The sequence below is a fragment of the Stegodyphus dumicola genome, chromosome 8 (assembly GCF_044657685.1).
Source record: "Stegodyphus dumicola isolate Sdum_Otavi_A_Nest chromosome 8, ASM4465768v1".
Taxonomy (NCBI): domain Eukaryota; kingdom Metazoa; phylum Arthropoda; class Arachnida; order Araneae; family Eresidae; genus Stegodyphus; species Stegodyphus dumicola.
Window position 1 is genome coordinate 177,947,634 of NC_140775.1, and position 19,752 is coordinate 177,967,385.

Sequence of the window (19,752 nt, forward strand, 5' to 3'; positions counted from 1 at the left end):
GCTATTTGCATAGGCGTTTTCTTTGTTTTCCCCGTGTGTAACATGTATACGAGCCAGTTTCCCTCCGAATGTCCTCCACGAAGACATCTCTCCTCTAAGGCAGATAGCTCTCTAGGCTTTGCCGTAATTGCATAACTAAAGCAAACCCGTCCATGTGCAGTCCATGTGCAGTCCACTCTGGCTTTGGTAAATATCCTCTGGCCTTTTTCTATTTCAGTATACTCTAGATTGTCTATTTTGGGGGATTATAGGTTAGTGCCGGTGCCCAGGCACTAACACTCAACATTAAGTGCGAAAGTGTATAAAAAACAAACACATGCCAAGTCTAATCATGCCCCTTCTTTTTTTTTCCAATTTTGGGCATTTGCTTATAACGGCATTGGCCACTACTAAGGTCAGAAGTGGTGGCCATTTTATTGTGGGGGCCCCTAATAGGCAGCCACCGCTACCTCCTATGAAGGGACAGACAATTTTACATCCATGCCTTCTCCGGGATTTGTACCCGGGACCTTGGGTATCGCAGCCAGGCTCTCTTAACCATTATAGCGTCTGGGCGGCCTGAGTATGTTCTAAAATCTGTTGAATTGCATTATTAGATTTAGTTTCAACGATTTCAATCTCCTACAGTTCGTTCTGCATGTGCATAGCCGAAAGCATCGTTTTGATTCATCATTGAAATTTCTTTGTTTCGTGTGAAATTTTGTGTATATTTTACTCTTATTCTTTGAAAAATAAATAACGAACGTACTACAAGTATTAAGCTCAAGAAAGTTTTAACACTAAAAGGAAAACTTACTTTTAATTGAAAGATTTGAACATGGCGAATTGACAAAAAGGCTCGTCACAAGAGCAGAAGAAGCAGAGAATTATACTGAGAATACAAGGGAAGAAGATGCTGACAATTATTTCAGTTCCGAGACAGCAGTGACTTCTCTTAAATCTCTATTGAACTCTGTCATCCAAAGGAGATTCGAATGCAATGGTAAAAATAGCATTTCGAACACTACACAGTGAAATTTGGCAAATATTTAAATATTTAAAAGAAAAGTAAAAATACTATTTTTTTTAAAGAAACATACATATACAGTATGCATGTAGATTATCCATATTTCTCAGTTATCCGCTCGCCGAAATTCGACCCCCGAGCCAAATTACCAGTGTTCAACGACTTTAACGCTTCGACGCTGGTGAAACCAGGTTAAGTTGTTTGAATATGGCAAAGCACAGAAGGTTGGTGTATTGGTGGTGTATTTAATTATGACAAAGCGCACTATGGCTATCTGCGTAAGGGGAGGGATGCCTTCGTGGAGGACTTTCTAAGGGAAACTGGCTCGTATACGCGTTGCACATGGGGAAAACGACGAAAAACGCCCATGCAGCCAGCCCGTTTGCGGGATTCGAACCTCGGACCGGACTACCAGTGTTCAGCGACTTTACAGCTCGGCCGCTGGTGGGCCTGCAAAGCACATAAGGGCTGTCTGCCTAAGGAAAGGAAGTCGAGGACTTTTTAAGGGAAACTGGTTCGTATTTACGTTACACGTGGGGAAAAATACGAAGATCAATCATGCAGCCTACCTAGAACAGGAAGCGGGTCAAATTCCCAGCATTGAGCAGTCATAACCACTCGGCCACTTCTGCAGCTTATTCAGGAAATGTACCAAAGCCACGAAAGATATTTACCTAAGAAAGACGCGTGGAGAGCTTTAAAAAAGAAAGTGGTTAGTATTTATATTACACCTGGAGGAACGTAAGAAAACATCAATGCAGATAGCCTGTTCTCCAGATTTCGAACCCAGATTAAATTATCAGTGTTCAGAGACTTTAACCGCTCAATTACTAATTCACAAGTCAAACAACAAAAATCAGCTATATATTTTCAAAATTTTCACAGGACTAGTTTCGATGGTTTTACCGAACCACTATCCTCAGCTGCAAAACCGCAAATGAACAAGTTAGGAAATAATGTTTGGATAAGATAAGAAAGCCTGAACAAGAATAAGCAAGTGGCGCCATCTGTTGATGAAACCAGAACTAAAGCATAATTTCTTTAAAGGCCGAAGGCAAAGAAGGGGTTGGAATTAGGATCGTTAACTAGAACAAAAAGCTTAATCACTGTTACTTGCAGAAGAATTAAATTATTATATTTCGTGCACGCAGTTGATTTACGTGAGTTTAAATATAATCAATCAACTTCTGATTTGCGGGAGAAATATATCTCCACAATAATTAACTCAAAATAAGGGTTAGTCAGAAGACTATTAAGCAAAGCATAGGCAAAAGGAACAATTTACCTGTGTTTTCAAGGAGTATAATCTGAAGAATAAGTTATTTTGATTACAAGTCAGTTCTCAAAACTAAATTTTAAAAATCACTGTAGGAATAGTAAATGTAGTTATAAATTAAGAAACTAAGTGAAACTGAAAAACAATACTCACAACAGAACTTGAACAACCTCACTGTATTCAAATTCGACCGCTTAGTTTAGTTTAGTTTAGTGAAGGAGGACGTGGGCACCACCCCTTTACCATTATGGTAATTCGACCGCTTGATCATCATAAACCTCCCTTAAAATTTCATCGACACTCAGACACTTCCTACGAACCCCATTAGGAAACTCTGAGATAAACCAAGAGCCCACCAGCGGCCGAGCGGTAAACTCGCTGAACACTGGTAGTTCGGTCCGAGGTTCGAATCCCGCGAACGGGCTGGCTGCATGGGTGTTTTCGTGGATTTTCCCATGTGTAACGTGTATACGAGCCAGTTTCTCTTAGAAAGTCCTCCACGAAGGCATCCCTCCCCTTAGGCAGATAGCCCTAGCGTGCTTTTCCATAATTAAATACACCACCACTGAGATAAACCAAAGTAACTTCACATTAATTTAAATATACCTTTTTACACGGAAGCGTAATTTAGTTTGGTTAAGTTATAAATACCATTAATATATTTTCGACTAGCACAAATGGAAAATCAACTGTGCCCTCGGGTAATGGCAGCGACAGATCTTTGATGGATATGCTTACAACTTACACTTCCAAAGCACGCATGGTGGAACATTATAAATCCGTACATTCTTTCCTACTTAAAGGGAAATCAGAGCGGGTGGTAATGAGCCGACTTATGGTAACTAAATTATCGTCCACCGCATTTTATTTCTGGCGACATTGCAGAAATTTACTTATCGACCCGAGAACTCAAATTTGACTTCGGTCCTGCTTAAGCAGTTACACCACAAAAGCAGGCACGGGGAAAGGATGGGTGGGATAAGTTATATTTTACGACTTCCGAGACATGAGATATGGGATATTAGTTTAACTCCTCGCATTTAATTTTTTAAAAAAATTTTTAGATGAATTTTTAAAATCGCAGAGAAAATATTAAGAAAACTATACAAAGTATTCAATTTATAATCTCAGCAATTATTTTTATTTGAAAAAATAAATGAACGTTTGGAAAATTTCAATATGAAAGTCTTGTACAAATAAATTTTGAAAGTGCGTCCATATTTCGGTTCTGGTTCTTTATTCACTTTAATATAAAACAACATAAGTGTTTACTATGTTTTAAATATTATTGAAACTTTTTTACTACGAAGACTATACTAATATTTCAACAAATATTACAAAAAATAACTCGTATTTACACTCTTTTCATGCTTTGGTTGCTTTAGACAAAACAATTTCGTTTCACAATTTTTTAACCTCGACTGTAAATATTTAAGATTAAAATTCTGCTTAAGGCGATTTCATTTCTTCTATGTTTTAATTTTTTTTTGTCTTAATGTTGATATCCCCTGGGTTTGATTGCGAACATAAATTGAAAAAAATATGGGTCAGAAGATCTTAATTTACGAAAAGCTATGCGCTGATGGATTTGTTAAGTTGTTCATAATCGCATTATAGGTGTCTTTTTCTGGAGTATATTTAGAAACGTAATGCTCTTAAAACACTTTTTTCAGGGAAATTATTTTTCGAGGCGTTGGGTTCTAAATAGGATTGTATCGTCGTATTTTAAGAGAGATAAGCATCTTATGGGTGTTAATAAATCAATAGAATGCTAAAAGCGCTGAGGAATTTTAAATTTCAAAAGCGAAACCACTCCTAGTCTCGTCAATATGGCGTCTTTTTTTCCCCCATTTTGCATTTGCCCATTGCAGCATTTGAAAACAGAATGTAGTTGGATATTAGAAATATTTAGCAAAGCTTTGTTATTTTAGCTTAAAATATTGCTTCAGAATTCATAAATGTATATCACTCTTGGTGTAATATGAAGAAATACTACCCTAAGTGTTGGATGCAGCGAACTCAACTCACATATTATTATCTTCTTAGTAAAAACCTTCTTCTTTAATGAATCGAATATTGCTTTAAATTAAAACGATCAACCTTCGTACACTCTACACATGCAGAAATAAATATACACACTCAAAAATTGAAAAAATGGTGAACAGTTCTGTATTTGCCGTTTGACTGGGTCGATTGACGAAATTTAACTTTCGTTTTCATATCTCGAAAGTGCGACTTAGGATATGTATTATATTTATATATAGCAATTATTCTAACGTAGGTATTTTACAAAGAAATTGAGCTTTTCCTAAAATGGTGTTGGTGTATTTAATTATGGCAAAGCACACGAGGGCTATCTGCCTAAAGGGAGGGATGCCTTTCGTGGAGGACTTTCTAAGGGAAACTGGCTCGTATACACGTTACACATGGGGAAAACCACGAAAACGCCCATGCAGCCAGCCCGTTCGCGGGATTCGAACCTCAGACCGAACTACCAGTGTTCAGCGCCTTTACCGCTCGGCCGCTGGTGGGCCCTTTTCCTAAAATGACATACATAATTTTTCCCATATTTCGTTTCTATGACTCAGATTATGCCTAAGTGACGAATTTTGTAAAAATCGCTTTATTAGTTTTTAAAAAATTAGCTCTCAAAATTTTAGTTCCTCAATGTTACTTGAATTTGCTACATATTTATTAAAACCATTTTTTATTATACTTAATAGATTCCTTCTTTCACAATTCGAAATTTAGGTTCGGTCTAAATAAAATTTTATTTTATTTCATATTTAAATAATTTTAATATATAAATTTTATTTAAATAAATATATTTATTTTCTGATTTATTTTAAAAGTTTGTGTTTTTTAATAACTTTTGTAAGTTTTTCGAAAAAAAAATTGAATTATAATTTATAAAGTTTTTGTCATCATCTTAAAGTAGATGCATTTCTAGGCCTACTAACAAAAAATCTGAGTTTTTTTATTCAAAATTTCCTAAGATATACTATAGGTTTTAGATCATCACAACACCTTCACATACTTTCACTGGAAGTTTCCTTGGGATCTGACACTAAGCGAGAGTATGTATTTAAGAAGTTAAAGGGATATTGTAACTAGTATTTCAAATCCTGATAACATCCCATACGCTGTCGGTGGGACCTAGATAGGATGTCCTAAGGATATACTTTGATGTGACATTAAGCACTCAGGAGATGAGTTTAGGAGGAAACTGGGATATTACGGGATGTCCTGCGGATGTAGTAAGTTCGACTTTAAATCCTAATAACATCCCATACGCTGTCGATGGCACATAGATAGGATGTTTTTAGGATATAATGGGATGTGTTTAGGAGGTTAGTGGGATATCCCGGGATGTCCTGAGGATGTAGTAAGTAAGAGTTCATATCCTAATAACATCCCGCATGCTGTCGATGGGACTTAGTTAAGATGTCCTGAGGATATCCTGGGATGTGACATTAAGCACTCGAGAGGAGGTGTTTCGAAGGTTCGCGGTATATTCCGGGATGTCCTGAGGATGTGCGCAGATACCGCGAGCAACATCCTCAGGATATCCCAAGGATGTTTTTGTGCTATGTTTGACCTAAACGGCGAGTTTTTAAATTTGGCATATTTGTTATAAGCAATAATAACGCCAAATGTGGTTTACGTACTTTGTTAAAAATATTTGATGGTGTATGGTGTGTATTTTAATTATGGCAAAGCACACTAGGGCTATCTGCCTAAGGGGAGGGATGCCTTCGTGGAGGACTTTCTAAGGGAAACTGGCTCGTATACACGTTACACATGGGGAAAATCACGAAAACGCCCATGCAGCCAGCCCGTTCGCCGGATTCGAACCTCGGACCGAACTACCAGTGTTCAGCGACTTTACCGCTCGGCCGCTGGTGGGCTAAAAATATTTGAAAGAATGAACTGTGCGCCTTTTTTTCCACTCGTGCACAATGAAAAGGAAAGGAAAATAGGTTACCATAAATTAAACATTTTGCCAAGTAAACTGGCGCAAAATGGAAAAAGTGGGCCAAGAATAATTTCACTTTACCCAGTTTTATGAAATTAAATATTTAGGCATGATTTGAGTGGTAGAATAGAGGTATAGAAAAAAATCATCAAGTCATTTCAGAAAAGCCCGATTTTGGGTGAGAATAATTATAATAGAACAGTGCTGTATATAAATTTAATGGATATCTTGAGTCGCGCTTTTCTTTTGTGATTTCCTAGTGTTTTTACTTGATAATTTCTTAAATTTGGTGGGCCGAAAAACATTTCACACAAATAACTGATAATATTAAGTCTTATTTTCATTTTTAATATTTTAAATTTAAAGTTGGCTACGTGCTAATCCTGGAGCCAGCTGTATTTTCTAGGTCATGAATTTTGTGGATTTTGTGAACAGAATCTCGCATTTTGATAACAGTTATAAATTATTATTTTTTCATAATGATATGCATAGAAATATTCTGCCCGTCATTAAAACTATTAACATTAGAAAGCTTTTTCTAAATTGATATTTCATTTTTTGTGACGTACAAATGTAAACCTTTTCTTCTTCAGATTGTGTACGAAAACTGAATATGATGTTCGACTTTAATATCAAATATCTCGATGAATTGTTGTCGTACAAGCCTCACATTTCTGGGGCTTTTATTTTTTATAATGAGTATAGAACTTTCCTAAACTTAAGCATAGCGACCAGAGGAACGCTAAAATGTTATATTTCGTAATAAAACTTACTTCAAATGTAAGAATGTCAAACTGGGGGGCATTTGCGTCATTTTCAAATTTTTGTATAATTGAAAGTATATGTCTGTGACCAAAGGTTGTTAAATTAAAGGCTAGGTGAGGACTTTTGTAAACGCGTTGTATATTTTAATATTTCGAACATTACTACTTGTACATGTATAAACATTTTCCCTAAGAGACTATTTATAAACATTGCTTAGAATATTTCTTACTGATATAGAAAAGAAAAAAAATCTGAAAGTATTCAGATTTTAACATCACACCGGAGGATAAGTTAAGGTTTTTTTATGTTCTCTTTGAGCATCTCGTGTTACCAGATCGCTTTTAGACTCACTCTAGCGAACAGATTATTTTTGTCTTTTTAGCTTTTTTTTTATTAAGCATCGTTTTCTTCACACTTACGCCTGCCAAAATTCAACAGCAAAATTACAAAATATTTAAAAACAGCATATCTTTAGAATTTCCGCTAACGTGGTCGATAAAGTTGCCATACAATTTTTTTTTTTTTTTTTTTTTTTTTTTTTTTATATTCCTTCTCAAATTATTTCTTTGAAAATTAGCCGCTTAAGCGGCCAAACACATAAAATGGTTATTATAAAAAAGGAATAAAAGTATATAATGATTTTATTTAAATGCAGCTATTGCCATTGCATAAAAATATTTAATATTTCTTATTAGAAACTTCAAGATTTAAATGTAATTTTATTTAAATTAATCAGATTAAAAAGCGGGAATTTTTTTTTTTTTTTTTCTTTTAAACTGCGTTTATTGTTTTGCATCAACTGGATCACTACTCCGCAACAGTAAGATTAAATCTAAGAGCTAAACATCTTACACTTTACCGAATGGCAACACGCTGATGTGTGGTGATAAACTGGCAATCTGCATATTGTCCAGCCGCTTTAATTACTCAGATAGCTACACTTCGTAGGGCCGAAAAGGAACCTAGGGAGACGTCGCATTTGATGCTTTCCATATGGCGGGTCTGTCCCTTCTGGTGGGTACTAGATCTCAGTACCACTTGGCCTGGTGTCTATCAAATCTAAAAATAATTCTTTATAATCTTTTTTTTAACATTGCTTTCACATGTTATGTTTGAGGTTAACATTCCGCAATTTTGAATGAATTTATTAGTTTTTATACACATTTGTTCTTGTGATAGAGTTTTAAAATATGATAAGACAGAAGGTTCTCATTAGGTTTCCATTGTTAAAAATCTCATTGCTAGCTATACTGCTCGATTGTTGCAGTTGAATGCAGCAACACATTGCTTTCAAATAGCCGAATTTTTGGATTAGAATTGAAAGATCTTACATTTCGCCGAATGGCAACAGTCTGGCGCCCCTCAGATGAACTGTTTTATTTCGAGTAGTGCTGTCACTTCCGCCTTTCAAATCACATGCACACGTACATACAGATTCTTCATTATTGATTTATTAGCCCATGGTCAAATTGCCATGGGGCAATTTGACCCAAAAGGGCTATTAATTTCGTTTTGGCATTTTGCGTCGTCCACTATAAAACGGCGTTTCACTTTCCAAATTGTTGCCACCAGATATTACAGCCCTGCATTATATTTAAAGAAATTAAATAATGAAGAATCTGCATGAATTTACGTACATTTCTCTCATTGTGAAAAACTACGGTACCTAGAGGAATCCAATTTTGAATAACGTAGTCCTCCATTCGAATATGGGCATCCGGAAGCCCAAATTTGGAATTTATTTTATTATCTTTTTCATATTTTGTAAAGCATTTATGAGTTTTTGATTAAGAAACTCAACAATTTCAAAGCGAGCAATGGCAACACTGTACGAAAAACTTAAAATTATCTCCAGCGCGCGAGACTGTGTATCGGAAATTCTAAAGCTATGCTCTTTTAAATATTTTTGTGATATTGCTGTTGAATTGAATTCTATGGTTTAAGTGCGAAGAACTGATATTTAATAAATAAAGGTAACACATATAATGTTAAAAAAAATGCCTGTTTGGACGTAATGTAAAAAGTAAACTTTTTTTTTTTTTTTAGTAATATATTGCGATAACATTTGGTGGCAACAATTTGAAGGTGATTCGAACACAAATTGAGTTTCGAGACTTCTAGTACCTATGGTGCTAAAAACGTAAGGAGAACTTTGTCATATTTTCTCTCTGTTTTTAAGATTGTATAAATTGTGCCGTCAATGAAAAACATGAATCACCAAATCGCTATTTACTACGAAATGCAAAGTCGGTAAACAGTTAGCTGACCTTGAGTTGTATGTTCACATTGTAGCGGATACTGTTAAGTCCGACGGTGGGCAGTGAAGCATGCGTAGGTTTTCCGGTGCGGGTCAGAATCCGTAACTGCTTCTCTCGACAATCCATTTAGCACCGATTCTCTCGCTTTGGCAGTGGCCGTGTCAGTGGGTCAAATCTAAGAAGTCGATTTTTTCCCCTTGACATGGGATTGCAGTGCGCGCCTCGAAGCAGCGGAGAAAATCGTTCTCTTTCGACGAGCGATCAGCTGAACTCTTTAACATTTTCCGTTTCACGTTACTGAATATTTTTCTCTCTTGGACACATGATTATTCTCCGTTTACTGAAATGGGTAAGTTAAAATGCCACTTAACGTTATTTTCGTATTGTGTTTTGTTCGAGTAATTTTATTAGATTCTTTTAATAATTTGATTTCTGATTAATAATTAATTTAACAATTTGATTTTATCGAGTATTTGCTTTCTTTTACACCAATAAAAGGATGTTTAAAATTTTAACTATTGACCTATTTTGAAGCATATAATAATTTAATAGCTTATTTGAAGATATATTCTTGTTGTTGGCTAATGCTCACTTAACTGACCTATAGTCAACTCAACTTTCGAAATTCTTTCTTTTAGAAAGTCCTCCACGAAGGCATCCCTCCCCTTAGGCAGATAGCCCTCGAGGCTTTGCCGTAATTAAATAACCTAACCTAACCTTTCCAAATTCTTCGTGGCAAGGGGCGCAAGATTACGGCTGCCGTTGGCAACAGCCTTGAGCACCTTGGCAGTGCGATTTAGCTCAGTTCCGCCCCCGTTTTGAGGGAGAGCACCCCCGGGAGGACGGTTCCGAGGGTCTCCCACCCCTCTTCCCCTACCACCAACCTCTCGATATGGCTTCCGGCTCGCCACATGTTTAGTGCCCCATGCCCTATGAACACTATACATTTACAAACATCCATGCCTTCTCCTGGATTGGATTGGAAACCGGGCACTTCGGCTTCGCAGTCAGCGACTCTAAACACTATACCGATTGGGCGGTTTATATTCTTGTAATACTACTAAGCCCCCCGATTGTAACGGATCGAATAAATGCTTTAAATTAAAATGACCCAGCAACGTAAATGTGCCGTGCCCAACATTCAACACTTGTTTTCAGTCCCAAGATCTGCCTGAAATATTTTTTGATGTACTGATTTTAACTCATCGAGCGCACGGTGAGGACTGAACTTTTTTAATGCTCAGTGTGGATGTTACCTCATGGAGCGCACCTAGGAAATTAAAATTTTATTATTGCTCAATGATCTCTCTCGTACTGTTTTCGATTACTTTCATTTTCGAAAATATTACTTGTAAACGATAACATTGAACAGCTGAAGGCGTCCATGCCACACACATTTTTTTTCTCTTGGCCCTTTTTTTATAATTCGCCATTTTTTTCTTATCCACTTTCTGAATCATATTAACCAAGATGCTGATATCACTTCCATTGCTGGATATAATACCTAAAATAACAATAAATAATAACTAATGTAAACAATAACTAAAGAAGTACTCATCTTATAATATCTTCGAACTTTCGCAGAATGCAAATCATAATAATAAGACTTATAACATCTTATTGATTGTATTACTGAAATCTTAAAATTCACAATTTTAAATATGTAAATATAACAACTTACCTGTTTTCAAAAATACAGTTTTAAGACTTAGGATTCCTAAAAATCGTTGCCATCCACAGTTTTAAAATTTAAAAATAATTAAATTTAACATTTTGATATTTTCCATTGCTTTCAATTACTGGGTTAGTATATTTAGTTCTGTTAGCAGTTCATATAAATTTTGTAAATAAACTGACCAGAAAAAGTACTAACCAAAAATGCTGAACCTTTTTTATTACTCCAAGCAGTAATTTCGTCGAATTATAACCCAAACATAATTAGTACAGCGAACACAATCGTTGTCATCCACAGTTTCAAAATTTAAAATAATTCAATTTAACATTTTGATATTTTCATTGCTTTCAATTACTGGGTTAGTATATTTAGTTGTGTTAGCAGTTCATATAAATTTTGTAAATAAACTGACCAGAAAAAGTATTAACCAAAATTGCTGAACCTTTTTTATTACTCCAAGTTGTAATTTCGTCGCATTATAACCCAAACATAATTAGTACAGCGAACACAATCGTTGCCATCCACAGTTTCAAAATTTAAAAATAATTCAATTTAACATTTTGATATTTTCCATTGCTTTCAATTACTGGGTTAGTATTTTTAGTTCTGTTAGCAGTTCATATAAATTTTGTAAATAAACTGACCAGAAAAAGTATTAACCAAAAATGCTGAACCTTTTTTATTACTCCAAGCAGTAATTTCGTCGAATTATAACCCAAACATAATTAGTACAGCGAACACAATCGTTGCCATCCACAGTTTCAAAATTTAAAAATAATTAAATTTAACATTTTGATATTTTCCGTTGCTTTTAATTACTGGGTTAGTATTTTTAGTTCTGTTAGCAGTTCATATAAATTTTGTAAAAAAACTGACCAGAAAAACTATTAACCAAAAATGGTGAACTTTTTTATACTCCAAGCAATTTCGTCGAATTATAATAACCCAAACATAATTAGTACAGCCAACACAAAAACAGTTTAGCGATATTTAATACTTTTTAGATGTGAAGACGATCAGCCGAATGCGTCCACGGCACACACATGTTTTCTTTTCGCGTTTTGTAATAGAAGATTTTAAATGTGTACAAAATAGCGTTCTCGTGTAAATATGTATGTAAGAATACATATGGACACAAATTTCTTTGATGCAGGTTGAGAATATTTTGCTGGTGTAAAAACCCTAGAAATGAAAGACAAATTCTAAGAATAACATTATTAAATAATCCAGATTACATCATCTGAAAACAACTCTTTAATTTAATAACAAATAAATATGAACTGATGTTTTAAAAAGAACTATGAGAAAAATTAATTGATTTTGTAGGGGAGGAAGAGTGAAATTAGAATAATCACTCCTTTATTCTCCATTAAGTATGCAAACCATTATGTTTGTATGTTAAAATCAACTGCATCTCTGTGGGAGAATAATTCTTTGTTACAGCAGACCTCAGCAGCGGCCGAGCGGTATATTCGCTGAACACTGGTAGTTGGTCCCGGATTCGAAATCTCGGTGAACGGGCTTGTTGCATGGCATTTTTGTGGTTTTCCCCCATGTGTAGCGCGTATACGAGCCAGTTTAAATTTATTATTTTTATTCGCGATATTTTTCAGCGACTGAATCAAATAAGAGCACTTTCAGTTGATTACACATAATATACATACTTCGAAGAGATTTTTCGAAATTCCATTATTTATTTTTGAAGACCCTGTATATTGCTATTAACTTTACAGATATCTGAGCCTGTAGCAAGAAGCGTTTTTGTTAAGCTGTTACTTGATGGAGTATTTCGATGCACTTGCAGACCTCTGAGGAATTCATTCGCTTCTGTTGATTACTGTAGAAAATCTCGAAAAACTTCGATGTGTTGGTAAGAACGCTGAGTTTGAAAACACTCTAAAAAATTCCGAAAGCTGAACAATCTTCGTTAGTAGTGGTTACGATTTAAGCTCTGTGCATATGCTTATGATTTAAGCAAGCATTTGAGATAATGCTTTTGAATTTGGATAGATAGTTTTACTACTAAATATGACGTATTCGTTTGCATTAAATCCAGCTAATTGATGAGTAGTTAAATCCTCAAATCTCTAGCAGCTTTTCTCGAGCTCAATTTCTGTTGGCTAAATGGAGTTTTTGTGGATTTCTCATGAAAGGAACGCATACTGCTATGTTTTTATTTATGGCCTTCGGTTATATCTTTTAAAGTCACTATAAATATTGAAGACGTGTAAGATATTTCTCTCTCCTTCTTAGCTTGCCTTCGTGGTGTAGTGGTCTGCATGCTGGGCGCGTATTCCAGAGGTCCACGATTCGATTCCCGGCGAAGGCGTTGCTCATTTTTCATGACTTCTTCTTCCAAAAAATACCTAATGTCTCTACAGTGGCGCCCGAACTAAAAGGGTGGTAGATGAGGATTCTCCACACCCAGGATTTGGCACTGGGTCCCTTACAACCCCAGTCGTTTTAAAAGGGGGAGTATGTAAGATATGCCTTCTCAGCGTGCGTTCGTGATGTAGTAGTCTGCATGCTCGCCGCGTATTCCAGAGGTCCGTGATTCGATTCCCGGCGAAGGCGTTGCTCATTTTTCATGACTCCTGCTTCCGGAAAATACCTAATGTCTCTACAGAGTCCTTAGCTTATTTTGAAGCAGGAGATATGAAAAATGTGCATTGCCCTCGCCGGGACTCAAACATTGGCCCTCTCGAATACACGCCGAGCGTGCTGACCACTACAACACGAAGGCGGGAAAAATACCTTAGCTACTCCCTCTTTTAAAAGGTGATTGAAGATTAGGGGACCCAATCACCAAATCCTAGTGGAGATCGGAATTATTGTCCACCACCTTTGAGTTCGGGCGCCACTGTAGAGTCATTAGATTTTTTTTTTTTTTTTTTTTTTTTTTTTTTTTTTGAAGCAGGAGAGTGATAAATGTACAATGCCTTCGCCGGGACTTGAACCCTGGATCTCTCGAACACGTGCCGCTTAGGATACCGTTACACCACAAAGGCATGCTGGAAGGAGAAAGAAAATACCTTATAACATCATAAAATAAAACTCATCTTTACACCGCTAATTGTTTAATTTTTTTATCACTTCATAAATTTTAATTGCGTTTTTATGGGTTTTCAATTTGCGTCTTTATGGGTTTTCAATTTGCGTCTTTCTGGGTTTCCAATTTGCGTTTTTCTGGGTTTTCAATTTGCGTTTTTCTGGGTGAAACTATTAATAAAATTTATAATTGTAAGTTTAATTGTTCACAAATTGTAAATTCCTGCTTAATTAGCATTGTAAAATAGATTTTAAAAGGAATACTATCGTAAAATTACTTTTCATGGGATAAATATGTTTATCATTTATTAAATTTCTGTTTTAATTTTGAACTTTGTTATAAACTTGATATTATTATGTTCAAGAGGCGTTGACACTCGCATTTAAATTCATGTCATATAATTATTATTGCTTTATGAAGTCAGCATATAAATTACTGTAATTAAGAACGAAAGAAAGATAAGAGAGTTGCATATATGCACATTCCTTGTACGAAGTAAAAGAGGTATCGTATTCGTGAAAATTTTCGGGTTAACGGAAATACCCATTTTGACCGTTCCCGAATCCATTTGGACGATTTTTGTGTGACGTCTATACATACGGATAGAGTAAAGGACTCTTTTTTCCAAAACGTGTTGTAAAATGGATTCAAGAGGAATTTTTTTATTGACGTACGACATACGTACTTATGTATCTATTGTTACAGATTTGGTATTTAATTAGTAGTAGAATTATAAATAAAATTGTTTTATTCCTCGTACAGTGCAGCGCGTGACGAGTATTAAAAGAAAGCTAAGCCGGAATATAAAAATACAAGAGCGCGTGCCTTTAACATTTAATAAATAAATATCTCTTTTTGATTTCGAGAAAACACCAGAAAGTTCTCGCACATGTACAGTGTCTCACAAAAGTGATGGGACACTTGTGCTTTACAAAAGGAAACTGTAGTAAAATAAATTTAAAAAAAAAAACATGTAAAAATTTTTTCTGTGTGTGTTTCATACTTAAATTTAGTAACAATTATTACATAACATACATTTTCTCAAAATATTAAAATATTAATTTAATAAAAATACAATTGTTTAGAACGGTGCAAAAAATGGCTCACATAAGTGAAGGGACACTTACTTTTCCAACAAATATTTATCCAAAAATTTTACTTTTTAAAAGGTTTTAATATTTTGTTGGATTTCTTTTTACATTTTAAAACGTGATTTAATTTTCTTGGGATGGATTCGACTAATTTTTTTGCGATTTCTGGAGTGATTTTATCCCATTCTTCTTGAAGCACCGATTTTAATTGTTGTTTTGAAGAAATGGTGTGTTTGCGAATTCTTGATTCCAATTCTTGCCAAATATTCTCTATGGCATTTAAGTCTGGAGATCGGGGTGGAGTTTTTATTATTTCAGGGTAGTTATACAGCAGCCAGAGTCTAACGTTCAAAGCAGTGTGCTTGGGGTCATTGTCCTGGTAGAATTTAAAATCGCTATGAAGAATCAATTTTCGTGCTGAAGATTTCAAATTTTGATTTAAAATGTCAATATACTTGTACTGATCCATTATACTGTCAATGAAAACAAGATTACCAACTCCAGCGGACGACATGCACCCCCATACCATAACTTCTCCTCCACCATGCTGTACTGTTGGCACCAAGTTCTGTTTGCGAAATTCTTTCCTGGGTTTTCTCTACACCAAGATTCTACCATCAGAACCAAATGTATTAAATTTACTCTCATCAGCAAATATAACTTCATTCCAGTAATCAGAATTCTTATTTATGTTGGATTTTGCGAAAGCCAGTCTCAGTTTTCTATTCTTTTCACTTACGAAGAATGTTTTCCTGGTTGCTCTACCGTGATATCCAGCAGATCGAATTACTCTTCTAATAGTCTCAGGTTTAACAATTACTCCATATAATGCTTGTAAATCAGCAGCAACTTTAGGAGCACTCATTCTTGGATTTTTTTTAATATTTCGAAAGATAATTCGCTTTATTCCATTGGATAGCTTTGATGGTCGTCCAGGTCTTCTTTTATCCTGAATCATATGATTCTTTTTATATCGTTTAATGATATTGAAAACTGTTGAATGACTCATGTTAACTGTTTCAGCAGTTTCTCTAATAGATTTTCCACGTTCAATATTCAAATTAATAACTTATTTTCGAATTTCAGGCAAAGTTTCTTTTCGTTTAGCATTCATGGCTGCACAGAGTTAAAAAACGCAAAAATTCCAAAACAAACTGGAGAGAAAGACTGCAGACGATTTTATAAATTATTGCCAATTGCTTTTGAGTAAAAATAAAAACCCCAAAAAATATTTTTATTATAGTACGTAGTAGTATCTAATGGTGTCCCATCACTTATGTGAGCCATTTTTGCTCCGTTTTAAACAATTGTATTTTTATTAAATTAATATTTTAATATTTTGAGAAAATGTATATTATGTAATAATTGTTACTAAATGTAAGTATGAAACACACCCACAAAAAATTTTTACATTTTTTTAAATTTATTTTATTACAGTTTCCTTTTGTAAAGCCTAAGTGTCCCATCACTTTTGTGAGACACTGTATAAACAGCATGAAAACCTCTCAATTCGTTGTTATTTTAACTGGTTGTTGTTTTAAGAGTTTGTTTAAAAAACTGCTCTTGTTGACTGCAGCGAATTCGCGGATTAGCTTTCTCTAGGTGTTTTGAATTAAGTTCAACTTTCGAGTATTTAAAAGATAACTACTGTGAGATATTGTAATACTGCACGAATATCTGAGGAAATTTAAGAGTTTTGTTTTATTTATTTGTAATAATAATAAATCTTATTCATTTTTTTCATCGGACCTGTGCATTCAATTCATTACGAGTCCGTACGTATGCAACAGTATTAGAAAGTTTAAATTTTGTATATGGGACAACATCTAGTTGTGCACCTCCCTTTTTTATTGTTTTTATTACAAACGACAGTAACACATAAACATATACCTCTTACCCGGCTTATAAGTCCTTAACTGTCTTTTATGTTAGTTGGTCCTAGTTTTATACTTCCAATTACAGTAGAGTTTATTCATGTTTGGGCAACGCCAAATTTTAAAAAAAAATTCTTTTTTTCTGGGGGGAGGGGCGAATAGTGGAATCTAACTTTTAATCTCTTTTTTCATATAGTTGTGTTTGATGAAGTTTTATACTGGTTATGAAAAAAAACTATAAGGAGTTTTATTTTCGTATTCGTAAAAATTTTATTTCGTAAAAATTTACCGGGGTATTTATTTTCAAAAATTTGAAATTTTTGATGTCATTTTCAACTTGCTTTGAGGGATCGGTTAATTGAGTTATAATAACTCGAGAAAATAAAATGAAGTGCGGCAAAAGATATGTATAATTTAATAGGCCGTACAAGGATGTCATGTAGCGTCCACATCAGATTTTTTATTTCTAACTAAACAAAGATTTATTATCATCTAATGCTCACGTAGATAGCTGCAGATTTCATATATAATAACATCTGTAGATAATTCGGTGTCAGTAAAGTAGGCTTTCTAGATGGCCTTAATGCAAATTAGCGGTTACCCTGAGGTATAAAAATAAAGCATCGAGAATGACGATACTCTTAATTGGCTGCTCTTGCTACGAAACCAATTATTAGTGCCTATTAGTGCCGTTAAATTTTTCATTCAATTTCGTTCACTTCAGGCAGAAAAAAATGCCAATCTTTCTTATATCGTACGGCATTATGTAGCCTACTTCTGTAGGTTCAATGTATTTAAAGCGTAAGTAATGATTAAGCCGAATAATTATGAAGTAAAACTTTTCTGTATCCCAAATGAAATAAGAGCAATGGCAACAATGTACGAAAAAAAAAAAAAAAAAACATTTTTATCTTCGGCATGAGAGACAGTCTATCGGAAATTCTGAGGATATGGTGCTTTGAACTCTAGATTAAAAAATAACCACTATTTATATTGCAAAGAATTAGAAAAAAAATAATAAAACCTAACTTTTCTATTCTCTAATTAATGTTAGTTAATTAGCCGAAAAGTGTGGTAGCCCAGTAGGGGTATTAGTCTCAAAACGGCATTTTGCGACTTTTTACTATAAGCGGCGAATTTCCTTTTTAAATTGTTCACACCAAATATTGTTGCCCTGTATTGCATTTAAAGAAATTAAATAATGAAGAATCTGCATGAATGTATGCATATTTTTTGCATAGTAAAAAAACGACGGTACCTAAGAACATCAAATTTTGAATAACGTAAACTTTCATCCGAACATGGGCCCCTGGACAACTGAATTTTGAATTTCGAATTTGTTTATTATATATTTCACATTTTGTAAAATTTTAACAACTCAAAGTTTCCAAAGAGAGCAATGGCAACACTGTAAAAAAATAATCTCCAGCGGGCAAGACTGTTTATCGGAAATTCTAAAGGTATGCTGTTTTTAAATATTTTGTGATATTGCAATTGAATTGAATTTTATGTGGTTTAAGTTCGAAGAACATCATATTTAATAAACAAAAGTAACACACATAGCGTTGAAAAAAACGCCTCTTTGGGCATAATATAAAATCTGAAAGCTTTCAGTTTTGGAGGGAAGAGATTTTTTTATTTTAAATTATTTATAATTATTAATTAATTTTATTGATTTTTACCATACATTTATGCATAACATTTGGTAAATAAGGAAGTCATTAACACAAGACGTTAAAAAGTAATGTTTATTATATTTGAACATTTCTATCAAGAATATTAATAAAAAATTTTTAAAAATATGAAAGAGCTCGTATATTAAAGATCGCCCAAAATTGCTATTTTAAAATTTAATATGGTTTATCAGTAAGGATTATCGACAAAGATAACGCAAGGGGATTATCGAAATATTTTATAGGATATAAACTGAATATACATTGAGACTAATATGACAAAGTTATCTGTCTTCTTCATATTTAAAAAGTGAAAAAATATGTAATGTAACATTTGATGTTTACATTACATTAGTATAAAAACATTTGATGTTTTTAATTTAGATGTATCATGATTAGATGCATTTTTATTGAAATCAATCAGATTTCAAAATTTAAAAAAATATTATTATTAAGAAAGCATCTAATACTCTTAAACAGTTTAGTTTGTTAACTAATAACAGACAAATTAAATATGAAATATTAATACCTTACGTTTTTCCAAATGGCAACAGATCCGAATGAAAAGTGAAGTAACGCAAAAATCTTGCATCAAGACTAATAGCCTGTTTGGGCTATTAAGCATTCATTTTTTAGATGTCGCATATCTTAAAGTTTTAGTTATTCAAAAGGGTTCGCTATCATGCGCAATATATCGTTTTCAACCCTGTAGAACGGGTCGCATTTCGGTTAAGTTTCAACACTAACTACCTGATGCTTTAGTGAATGGCAACATGCTGGCGAGTGGAAGATAAAAGTATTTTATTTCAGGCGGTGGTAATACATTGTTTTTAAGTATTTGAGTCTGTTGATTAAAATTGAAAGATAAATAGCTTGTATTTTGCCGAATGGAAAGAGTCTGGCACGTCGAAGTGAAAAATATTTGATTTCGAACTATGTTGCCACTGCTCACTTCCAAACTACTGAGGTGTTAATTCATTAAATTAGTAAAAATATGAAATAAATAAAAAAAATCTGAAAATCTTCAGATTTTATATTACGGGATACTTCAGATACTTCAGATTTTATATATATTATTTTATATTATTAATCATTTTTTTAACGACTTG

The 19,752-nt window shown here is 34.1% G+C and overlaps 1 protein-coding gene across 3 annotated transcripts in view; it reads left to right on the forward strand.

Moving 5' to 3' along the window:
- LOC118201084 (uncharacterized) overlaps nucleotides 1-19,752 on the forward strand; it is a 358,982-nt gene that overhangs the window by 120,160 nt on the left and 219,070 nt on the right. The window contains exon 1 of one of the 3 annotated variants that reach the window (XM_085822791.1): nucleotides 9,472-9,630. The exons of the other annotated variants lie outside the window; for them this stretch is intronic. The gene's annotated coding sequence lies outside the window, so the exon portion shown is untranslated. Of the gene's footprint in view, nucleotides 1-9,471; nucleotides 9,631-19,752 lie in introns of those variants that run through there. 3 annotated transcript variants of the gene reach the window in all.